Source organism: Atractosteus spatula, assembly GCF_055471065.1.
Source record: "Atractosteus spatula isolate fAtrSpa1 chromosome 10 unlocalized genomic scaffold, fAtrSpa1.hap1 SUPER_10_unloc_1, whole genome shotgun sequence".
Taxonomy (NCBI): Eukaryota; Metazoa; Chordata; class Actinopteri; order Semionotiformes; family Lepisosteidae; genus Atractosteus; species Atractosteus spatula.
In genome coordinates, this window is record NW_028296612.1 from 3,928,746 (window position 1) to 3,939,157 (window position 10,412).

The window sequence follows — 10,412 nt, forward strand, 5'->3', positions numbered from 1 at the left end:
CTCATGCATTTCTCGTATGAACGGGCGCACAGCGTGAGGGATCAGGCGTGAGGGATAAACGCTCTCACACACACACCCACCTACACACACACACACACCCACCCACCCACCTACACACAGCGGGGCGCCGCCCGTCAGGTTGCGATAAATCGCCCGGAACGACAGGAAGCGCACGAACTCGGCGCCGGTGCCGAAGACGAAGACGAAGTTGAGGAGGGTGAGGGCGGCCAGGCACAGGCTGGGGAGGGTGACGGCGACGGCGGCCATGGGCGTCAGAGGGAGAGGAGACACACACACACGCACGCACGCACGCACGCACACGCACAAGAAGAAAGGAGCCAGCGCCGCCCAACCTCCTCTCTCTCTCTCTGTCTGTCTCCGTCTCGCCCAGCCCCTTCCGCCCAGAGCGGCGCTGCAGTGAGGCCCGGCGGCCGCCAGGGGGAGCCCCTGCGCCCGGGTTTCCGCCCAGCGCGGCGAGACACAGGGGAAAAAAAAAACCCGAATCACTGTCTCTCTGCATCCACAAAGCGGGCCAGGAAAGGTTTTAAGCGAGCTGGGCCCTCGCCGCTGTCGGGACTCGGAGGGCCCTGCGAGTCTTGCCCGACGTCTGTGAGGCCGGTCGCCCCCAGCACCCCGGCCCGGCTAGCTCAGTCGGTAGAGCATGAGACTCTTAATCTCAGGGTCGTGGGTTCGAGCCCCACGTCGCTCCGTTATTTTTCTTATCGTGGCGTTTGTCTGAAACGTGAGGGGAAAGTCGGCGAGGAGTTAGTTAGAGAAGCAGGGACTAACTAACAACAGCATTATTAATCATCCGGGGGCTGGAGGGGATCCCCATGACCTGTAAAGCGCTTTGAGTGGAGTGTCCAGAAAAGCGCTATATAAGTGTAAGCCATTATTATTATTATTATAGGAGGCAGTCTATGGGGTGGGGGGGGGCTCTGAATACAGCAGAAGCAGAGGGGGTGAAGACCAGAACCGGTTCAGGAGAGGCTGTCCTGCAGAAGCAGGCTGTGTGTGCCGGATTATTTTCTTATCATTTGCGATTTATAAAAAAAAACAACAACCGACGCCCCTGAAACGCGAGGGAAAGTGGGAGAGGGTCTGTGAAGCGGGGACGCGGTACGAACTCGAGACGGGCGGCGTCTTCCCCCTCATCTACACCCGGATAACGGGGCTCTCGCCGGACACAGGCCTCTTTAACAACAACAACAATAATAATAATAGTAATAAACTGTGTTTTATAGTGCGTCTCTAAACGTGGCTTCTCGCAGCACTTTACAGGACGACCACAACAACAAAACAAGATTACACACCAGATCAAACACAATGACAGCACACAGAGGAGACCGGGGGTGGTGGTACTGGGAAGAGCAGAGGGGTGAAGGACAGAACCAGTTCAGGAGTCATCTGGCTGCGGGGAGCTCACAGGGAAGGTTTAATAATAATAATAATAATAATAATTAATAATGTCTTACACTTATATAGCGCTTTTCTGGACACTCCACTCAAAGCGCTTTACAGGTCAGGGGGATCCCACTACCACCACCGCCAGTGTGCAGCCCCACCTGGATGATGTGACGGCAGCCATAGTGCACCAGAACGCTCCCCACACACACAGTGGGGAGGAGAGCAGAGTAATTAAGCCAATTTATAGAGGGGAATTGTTAGGAGGCCATGATTGATAAAGGCTGATGGGAAATTTGGCCAGGACGCCGTTTTCCAGCTTTTGTTCCGGACGGTTGGAATCTCTCTCCCTCATCGGATCTTTTTTTTTTTCTTTTATCTGGAGCAAGAGGCCGGTTCACACGCGACTCTGACTTTTTTTTAAAAAAAAATTATTAAACGGATAAAGAATTTAGAAATACAACTACAACCAGAGGATCAGAAACAGGTACAAGAGGAAAAAAAACAACATTTAACCGCCAGAGGTCATGAAGTCAATCGTGTGATCAAATTGTATTTTTTTACATCTATCATGTTTTCCTTGCTTGATTATTTCTCTGATTTTTAATAGAATTTAAATAGCGTTTCAGCTCCCCCCTCAGGAGTACTAAAAGGGGGGGGGGGGGGTTATTAGACCCTTTTGATTTATGGATGTGAAAGTTACCCAGAATGACTAACACATCGACTAGAAATAAATGCTCTCTTTCCAAATCTTCTATTAAAACGGTACAATACAATATCAAAATCCTTCAATCATAAAAAACACCTTTAACTGCCTGCAAACACACAGAACTCTGCAAGTCCGTCCAAAACAACTAAATTGTGAACAAATAAACGCATCAAAGTTTCCCCTTCAGCCCGACACAAAACACACACACACACACAGATCCTCCCGCCCATGCTAACACAGAGAGAGCGCTAACTGAACCGGGTGAAACTTCTGCACAATTTGAAAAACAGCTCCGACTGTTGCAGCTACTGCTGCACGCGGTACTGTAGTGCATTTGATCAATAAACTTTGATTTGATTTGACTGACGTGACATCACGCCGCTCGCATATTGAAGATACTCCAGACGCGGCGTTTCTGCCTTTGTCCGAGTGGGCGAATCTCCCCGCGTTATATACGGTTTTTAAAAAAGGTTCAGCTTCTCTTTCTTTCTTTCTTTTTTCTTTAAAAAAAAGGGCTAAATTCATTCCTGTACCCTGGACACCTGAGACGACTACTCTCAGTGGAACAGCCCGGCTAGCTCAGTCGGTAGAGCATGAGACTCTTAATCTCAGGGTCGTGGGTTCGAGCCCCACGTTGGGCGGCGCCGAATTATTTTCTTATCATTTGCGATTTAAAAAAAAACAACAACCGACGCCCCTGAAACGCGAGGGAAAGTGGGAGAGGGTCTGTGAAGCGGGGACGCGGTACGAACTCGAGACGGGCGGCGTCTTCCCCCTCATCTACACCCGGATAACGGGGCTCTCGCCGGACACAGGCCTCTTTAACAACAACAACAACAATAATAATAATAGTAATAAACTGTATTTTATAGTGCGTCTCTAAACGTGGCTTCTCGCAGCGCTTTACAGGACGACCACAACAACAAAACAAGATTACACACCAGATCAAACACAATGACAGCACACAGAGGAGACCGGGGGTGGTGGTACTGGGAAGAGCAGAGGGGTGAAGGACAGAACCAGTTCAGGAGTCATCTGGCTGCGGGGAGCTCACAGGGAAGGTTTTCCAGCCCAGCTTTTGTTCCCGACGGTTGGAATCTCTCTCTCATTTAACCGCCAGAAGTCATGAAGTCAATCGTGTGATCAAATTGACTGCTCTCTGCGGCACAGCCCGGCTAGCTCAGTCGGTAGAGCATGAGACTCTTAATCTCAGGGTCGTGGGTTCGAGCCCCACGTTGGGCGGCGTGGTCTTTTGCTCTACCTGAACGGGATCAAGTTAATTCCCGTGCGTCTCACACCTCCACGGTGTCCGAGGTTGCTATCGCGACCTCATCGAGCTCAACACGGGTGAAAACACCCCTTTCCCCTCGTTTTTAGCAGACCCCTCAAAGCCTCCTGCGTCCGAAACAGACGCGCCAGGGGCTCTCGGACACGCAGGAACCGCCGTGGAAAATCTGCCCCGTGTGATAGATCACCCGTGATTCCACCCGTGATCTACCGAGCGCGCCGTCAGACTCCAGGTCGCCAGACAGTCACTGAAACTCGGCGACAGTCAGTCCTTGTCAGTGACGAGAGCAGAGACGACTGCTTTCGGTGGCACAGCCCGGCTAGCTCAGTCGGTAGAGCATGAGACTCTTAATCTCAGGGTCGTGGGTTCGAGCCCCACGTTGGGCGGCGCCGAATTATTTTCTTATCATTTGCGATTTAAAAAAAAACAACAACCGACGCCCCTGAAACGCGAGGGAAAGTGGGAGAGGGTCTGTGAAGCGGGGACGCGGTACGAACTCGAGACGGGCGGCGTCTTCCCCCTCATCTACACCCGGATAACGGGGCTCTCGCCGGACACAGGCCTCTTTAACAACAACAACAACAACAATAATAATAATAGTAATAAACTGTGTTTTATAGTGCGTCTCTAAACGTGGCTTCTCGCAGCGCTTTACAGGACGACCACAACAACAAAACAAGATTACACACCAGATCAAACACAATGACAGCACACAGAGGAGACCGGGGGTGGTGGTACTGGGAAGAGCAGAGGGGTGAAGGACAGAACCAGTTCAGGAGTCATCTGGCTGCGGGGAGCTCACAGGGAAGGTTTTCCAGCCCAGCTTTTGTTCCCGACGGTTGGAATCTCTCTCTCATTTAACCGCCAGAAGTCATGAAGTCAATCGTGTGATCAAATTGACTGCTCTCTGCGGCACAGCCCGGCTAGCTCAGTCGGTAGAGCATGAGACTCTTAATCTCAGGGTCGTGGGTTCGAGCCCCACGTTGGGCGGCGTGGTCTTTTGCTCTACCTGAACGGGATCAAGTTAATTCCCGTGCGTCTCACACCTCCACGGTGTCCGAGGTTGCTATCGCGACCTCATCGAGCTCAACACGGGTGAAAACACCCCTTTCCCCTCGTTTTTAGCAGACCCCTCAAAGCCTCCTGCGTCCGAAACAGACGCGCCAGGGGCTCTCGGACACGCAGGAACCGCCGTGGAAAATCTGCCCCGTGTGATAGATCACCCGTGATTCCACCCGTGATCTACCGAGCGCGCCGTCAGACTCCAGGTCGCCAGACAGTCACTGAAACTCGGCGACAGTCAGTCCTTGTCAGTGACGAGAGCAGAGACGACTGCTTTCGGTGGCACAGCCCGGCTAGCTCAGTCGGTAGAGCATGAGACTCTTAATCTCAGGGTCGTGGGTTCGAGCCCCACGTTGGGCGGCGCCGAATTATTTTCTTATCATTTGCGATTTAAAAAAAAACAACAACCGACGCCCCTGAAACGCGAGGGAAAGTGGGAGAGGGTCTGTGAAGCGGGGACGCGGTACGAACTCGAGACGGGCGGCGTCTTCCCCCTCATCTACACCCGGATAACGGGGCTCTCGCCGGACACAGGCCTCTTTAACAACAACAACAACAATAATAATAATAGTAATAAACTGTATTTTATAGTGCGTCTCTAAACGTGGCTTCTCGCAGCGCTTTACAGGACGACCACAACAACAAAACAAGATTACACACCAGATCAAACACAATGACAGCACACAGAGGAGACCGGGGGTGGTGGTACTGGGAAGAGCAGAGGGGTGAAGGACAGAACCAGTTCAGGAGTCATCTGGCTGCGGGGAGCTCACAGGGAAGGTTTTCCAGCCCAGCTTTTGTTCCCGACGGTTGGAATCTCTCTCTCATTTAACCGCCAGAAGTCATGAAGTCAATCGTGTGATCAAATTGACTGCTCTCTGCGGCACAGCCCGGCTAGCTCAGTCGGTAGAGCATGAGACTCTTAATCTCAGGGTCGTGGGTTCGAGCCCCACGTTGGGCGGCGCGGTCTTTTGCTCTACCTGAACGGGATCAAGTTAATTCCCGTGCGTCTCACACCTCCACGGTGTCCGAGGTTGCTATCGCGACCTCATCGAGCTCAACACGGGTGAAAACACCCCTTTCCCCTCGTTTTTAGCAGACCCCTCAAAGCCTCCTGCGTCCGAAACAGACGCGCCAGGGGCTCTCGGACACGCAGGAACCGCCGTGGAAAATCTGCCCCGTGTGATAGATCACCCGTGATTCCACCCGTGATCTACCGAGCGCGCCGTCAGACTCCAGGTCGCCAGACAGTCACTGAAACTCGGCGACAGTCAGTCCTTGTCAGTGACGAGAGCAGAGACGACTGCTTTCGGTGGCACAGCCCGGCTAGCTCAGTCGGTAGAGCATGAGACTCTTAATCTCAGGGTCGTGGGTTCGAGCCCCACGTTGGGCGGCGCCGAATTATTTTCTTATCATTTGCGATTTAAAAAAAAACAACAACCGACGCCCCTGAAACGCGAGGGAAAGTGGGAGAGGGTCTGTGAAGCGGGGACGCGGTACGAACTCGAGACGGGCGGCGTCTTCCCCCTCATCTACACCCGGATAACGGGGCTCTCGCCGGACACAGGCCTCTTTAACAACAACAACAACAACAATAATAATAATAGTAATAAACTGTGTTTTATAGTGCGTCTCTAAACGTGGCTTCTCGCAGCGCTTTACAGGACGACCACAACAACAAAACAAGATTACACACCAGATCAAACACAATGACAGCACACAGAGGAGACCGGGGGTGGTGGTACTGGGAAGAGCAGAGGGGTGAAGGACAGAACCAGTTCAGGAGTCATCTGGCTGCGGGGAGCTCACAGGGAAGGTTTTCCAGCCCAGCTTTTGTTCCCGACGGTTGGAATCTCTCTCTCATTTAACCGCCAGAAGTCATGAAGTCAATCGTGTGATCAAATTGACTGCTCTCTGCGGCACAGCCCGGCTAGCTCAGTCGGTAGAGCATGAGACTCTTAATCTCAGGGTCGTGGGTTCGAGCCCCACGTTGGGCGGCGTGGTCTTTTGCTCTACCTGAACGGGATCAAGTTAATTCCCGTGCGTCTCACACCTCCACGGTGTCCGAGGTTGCTATCGCGACCTCATCGAGCTCAACACGGGTGAAAACACCCCTTTCCCCTCGTTTTTAGCAGACCCCTCAAAGCCTCCTGCGTCCGAAACAGACGCGCCAGGGGCTCTCGGACACGCAGGAACCGCCGTGGAAAATCTGCCCCGTGTGATAGATCACCCGTGATTCCACCCGTGATCTACCGAGCGCGCCGTCAGACTCCAGGTCGCCAGACAGTCACTGAAACTCGGCGACAGTCAGTCCTTGTCAGTGACGAGAGCAGAGACGACTGCTTTCGGTGGCACAGCCCGGCTAGCTCAGTCGGTAGAGCATGAGACTCTTAATCTCAGGGTCGTGGGTTCGAGCCCCACGTTGGGCGGCGCCGAATTATTTTCTTATCATTTGCGATTTATAAAAAAAAACAACAACCGACGCCCCTGAAACGCGAGGGAAAGTGGGAGAGGGTCTGTGAAGCGGGGACGCCGTACGAACTCGAGACGGGCGGCGTCTTCCCCCTCATCTACACCCGGATAACGGGGCTCTCGCCGGACACAGGCCTCTTTAACAACAACAACAACAACAATAATAATAATAGTAATAAACTGTGTTTTATAGTGCGTCTCTAAACGTGGCTTCTCGCAGCGCTTTACAGGACGACCACAACAACAAAACAAGATTACACACCAGATCAAACACAATGACAGCACACAGAGGAGACCGGGGGTGGTGGTACTGGGAAGAGCAGAGGGGTGAAGGACAGAACCAGTTCAGGAGTCATCTGGCTGCGGGGAGCTCACAGGGAAGGTTTTCCAGCCCAGCTTTTGTTCCCGACGGTTGGAATCTCTCTCTCATTTAACCGCCAGAAGTCATGAAGTCAATCGTGTGATCAAATTGACTGCTCTCTGCGGCACAGCCCGGCTAGCTCAGTCGGTAGAGCATGAGACTCTTAATCTCAGGGTCGTGGGTTCGAGCCCCACGTTGGGCGGCGTGGTCTTTTGCTCTACCTGAACAGGATCAAGTTAATTCCCGTGCGTCTCACACCTCCACGGTGTCCGAGGTTGCTATCGCGACCTCATCGAGCTCAACACGGGTGAAAACACCCCTTTCCCCTCGTTTTTAGCAGACCCCTCAAAGCCTCCTGCGTCCGAAACAGACGCGCCAGGGGCTCTCGGACACGCAGGAACCGCCGTGGAAAATCTGCCCCGTGTGATAGATCACCCGTGATTCCACCCGTGATCTACCGAGCGCGCCGTCAGACTCCAGGTCGCCAGACAGTCACTGAAACTCGGCGACAGTCAGTCCTTGTCAGTGACGAGAGCAGAGACGACTGCTTTCGGTGGCACAGCCCGGCTAGCTCAGTCGGTAGAGCATGAGACTCTTAATCTCAGGGTCGTGGGTTCGAGCCCCACGTTGGGCGGCGCCGAATTATTTTCTTATCATTTGCGATTTAAAAAAAAACAACAACCGACGCCCCTGAAACGCGAGGGAAAGTGGGAGAGGGTCTGTGAAGCGGGGACGCGGTACGAACTCGAGACGGGCGGCGTCTTCCCCCTCATCTACACCCGGATAACGGGGCTCTCGCCGGACACAGGCCTCTTTAACAACAACAACAACAATAATAATAATAGTAATAAACTGTATTTTATAGTGCGTCTCTAAACGTGGCTTCTCGCAGCGCTTTACAGGACGACCACAACAACAAAACAAGATTACACACCAGATCAAACACAATGACAGCACACAGAGGAGACCGGGGGTGGTGGTACTGGGAAGAGCAGAGGGGTGAAGGACAGAACCAGTTCAGGAGTCATCTGGCTGCGGGGAGCTCACAGGGAAGGTTTTCCAGCCCAGCTTTTGTTCCCGACGGTTGGAATCTCTCTCTCATTTAACCGCCAGAAGTCATGAAGTCAATCGTGTGATCAAATTGACTGCTCTCTGCGGCACAGCCCGGCTAGCTCAGTCGGTAGAGCATGAGACTCTTAATCTCAGGGTCGTGGGTTCGAGCCCCACGTTGGGCGGCGTGGTCTTTTGCTCTACCTGAACAGGATCAAGTTAATTCCCGTGCGTCTCACACCTCCACGGTGTCCGAGGTTGCTATCGCGACCTCATCGAGCTCAACACGGGTGAAAACACCCCTTTCCCCTCGTTTTTAGCAGACCCCTCAAAGCCTCCTGCGTCCGAAACAGACGCGCCAGGGGCTCTCGGACACGCAGGAACCGCCGTGGAAAATCTGCCCCGTGTGATAGATCACCCGTGATTCCACCCGTGATCTACCGAGCGCGCCGTCAGACTCCAGGTCGCCAGACAGTCACTGAAACTCGGCGACAGTCAGTCCTTGTCAGTGACGAGAGCAGAGACGACTGCTTTCGGTGGCACAGCCCGGCTAGCTCAGTCGGTAGAGCATGAGACTCTTAATCTCAGGGTCGTGGGTTCGAGCCCCACGTTGGGCGGTGGCGTGTGTTTTGTTACCAGGTATTTCATGCGCCGAGTCTTAACACTGGAATGTTCTGAGCGCTATTATTTTTTCTTTAAAAAAAAAACAGGCGCTGTGCTCATTAACAATCCCGGGGTGTCTCTCGAGAAGAGTAGGGGTGTTACCCCAGTGTCCTGGTCAAATACCCCCCTGGTCTTTACCCCTCATGGCCTCCTAATCACCCCCCTCTCTGAACTGGCTTCATCCCTCTGCTCTCCTCCCCACTGAGAGCTGGTGTGTGGGAGAGGACTGGTGCTCTACAGTCTAGTGTCCCCCTCACCCCTCACTATACTGGGGCACTAGGACCCCCACAGAGCGCCCCCTGCTGGCCCCACTGACAACTGGAGGTTGTCCAGGTGGGGGTACACACTGGTGGTGGTGGAGGGGATCCCCATTACCTGTAAAGCTCTTTGAGTGGAGTGTCCAGAAAAGCGCTATAGAAGTGTAAGCAATTATTATTATTAATGAACTCCAGCCTGACCGGACTGGTGCACTCTGGCAGAAGTATGTATTTAAAAAAAAATGTTCACACCGCCGTTCACTCAGGATATAACACACACATAAGCGGAAACCTTTTTTTTGTTACTGGGTGAGGGCTATATCGCCATGGTGTTTGTCCACCTAAAAGGTTGTTGTTGTTTTTTTTCCGCACGGCGTTTCGAGGCGTAGACAAACAAACAAACAAACAAACAAACAAACAAACAAACAAACCGCTTCCTCCTCAATCCTCAAAGACAGGCAGAGGTGAGGAGGGGGGGCCGAAGCGCTACTCGTTGGAACAAAAACACAAGAAAAAAACAGAAAAACAGACGCACGTTTTACCTGTGTGGTCTGTACACCTGCGGAGCCGTCTCCATGGAGCCGAGGGGAGGGGAGGGGGGGGGGGGATGGTGACGTCACGCCTACGTGCTGCCCGTGACTCCCGTCTCTCGCGGTATCTGCCGCAGCGGCCCGGCTAGCTCAGTCGGTAGAGCATGAGACTCTTAATCTCAGGGTCGTGGGTTCGAGCCCCACGTTGGGCGGCGCCGAATTGTTTTTTTTTGTGGGTTTTTTTTTTGTTACACCCACCCCAATTCAAATCAAAATCAAATCAAATCAAAGTTTATTTATCAAGACGGCGTGCAGCAGTAGTTGCTGTCAATGAAATGTCTTTTTCTGCGAGCTCCCAACAGTCACAAGAATCACAGAAATCACAGAATTTTAAAAAAAAAACACAAAAATCACAAAATTGAGGTTACGTTTTTTTTAATTGAATAAAACTCAATATGCGTAGAGCTGTTATGTGTCCGTGGTGTATGCAATTACACACATGTAGTGCAGTTATGGTGAATACAGTGAAAACCAGGACAGATGATTTGCTGAAGGAGCTGCAGCTTGGCTATTTAGCAGTCTTATTTCCTGAAGGTATTTCATACGCCCTGAAAAC

General features: G+C 52.5%; 14 non-coding genes across 14 annotated transcripts; all 14 read left to right on the forward strand.

Moving 5' to 3' along the window:
* Positions 1 to 2,681: 2,681 nt before the first annotated feature.
* On the forward strand, positions 2,682 to 2,754 carry trnak-cuu (transfer RNA lysine (anticodon CUU)). The gene has a single exon. It is a non-coding gene; the product is annotated as a tRNA-Lys (tRNA).
* Positions 2,755 to 3,282: 528 nt separating this feature from the next.
* trnak-cuu (transfer RNA lysine (anticodon CUU)) lies at positions 3,283 to 3,355 on the forward strand. The gene has a single exon. It is a non-coding gene; the product is annotated as a tRNA-Lys (tRNA).
* A 359-nt stretch (positions 3,356 to 3,714) lies between these two features.
* trnak-cuu (transfer RNA lysine (anticodon CUU)) lies at positions 3,715 to 3,787 on the forward strand. The gene has a single exon. It is a non-coding gene; the product is annotated as a tRNA-Lys (tRNA).
* A 531-nt stretch (positions 3,788 to 4,318) lies between these two features.
* trnak-cuu (transfer RNA lysine (anticodon CUU)) lies at positions 4,319 to 4,391 on the forward strand. The gene has a single exon. It is a non-coding gene; the product is annotated as a tRNA-Lys (tRNA).
* Positions 4,392 to 4,750: 359 nt separating this feature from the next.
* On the forward strand, positions 4,751 to 4,823 carry trnak-cuu (transfer RNA lysine (anticodon CUU)). The gene has a single exon. It is a non-coding gene; the product is annotated as a tRNA-Lys (tRNA).
* Positions 4,824 to 5,351: 528 nt separating this feature from the next.
* On the forward strand, positions 5,352 to 5,424 carry trnak-cuu (transfer RNA lysine (anticodon CUU)). Its single transcript has one exon. It is a non-coding gene; the product is annotated as a tRNA-Lys (tRNA).
* Positions 5,425 to 5,783: 359 nt separating this feature from the next.
* On the forward strand, positions 5,784 to 5,856 carry trnak-cuu (transfer RNA lysine (anticodon CUU)). The gene has a single exon. It is a non-coding gene; the product is annotated as a tRNA-Lys (tRNA).
* A 531-nt stretch (positions 5,857 to 6,387) lies between these two features.
* trnak-cuu (transfer RNA lysine (anticodon CUU)) lies at positions 6,388 to 6,460 on the forward strand. The gene has a single exon. It is a non-coding gene; the product is annotated as a tRNA-Lys (tRNA).
* A 359-nt stretch (positions 6,461 to 6,819) lies between these two features.
* On the forward strand, positions 6,820 to 6,892 carry trnak-cuu (transfer RNA lysine (anticodon CUU)). Its single transcript has one exon. It is a non-coding gene; the product is annotated as a tRNA-Lys (tRNA).
* Positions 6,893 to 7,425: 533 nt separating this feature from the next.
* trnak-cuu (transfer RNA lysine (anticodon CUU)) lies at positions 7,426 to 7,498 on the forward strand. The gene has a single exon. It is a non-coding gene; the product is annotated as a tRNA-Lys (tRNA).
* A 359-nt stretch (positions 7,499 to 7,857) lies between these two features.
* Positions 7,858 to 7,930, forward strand: trnak-cuu (transfer RNA lysine (anticodon CUU)). The gene has a single exon. It is a non-coding gene; the product is annotated as a tRNA-Lys (tRNA).
* Positions 7,931 to 8,458: 528 nt separating this feature from the next.
* On the forward strand, positions 8,459 to 8,531 carry trnak-cuu (transfer RNA lysine (anticodon CUU)). The gene has a single exon. It is a non-coding gene; the product is annotated as a tRNA-Lys (tRNA).
* Positions 8,532 to 8,890: 359 nt separating this feature from the next.
* On the forward strand, positions 8,891 to 8,963 carry trnak-cuu (transfer RNA lysine (anticodon CUU)). The gene has a single exon. It is a non-coding gene; the product is annotated as a tRNA-Lys (tRNA).
* Positions 8,964 to 9,935: 972 nt separating this feature from the next.
* Positions 9,936 to 10,008, forward strand: trnak-cuu (transfer RNA lysine (anticodon CUU)). Its single transcript has one exon. It is a non-coding gene; the product is annotated as a tRNA-Lys (tRNA).
* The last annotated feature ends 404 nt before the right edge of the window (positions 10,009 to 10,412 follow it).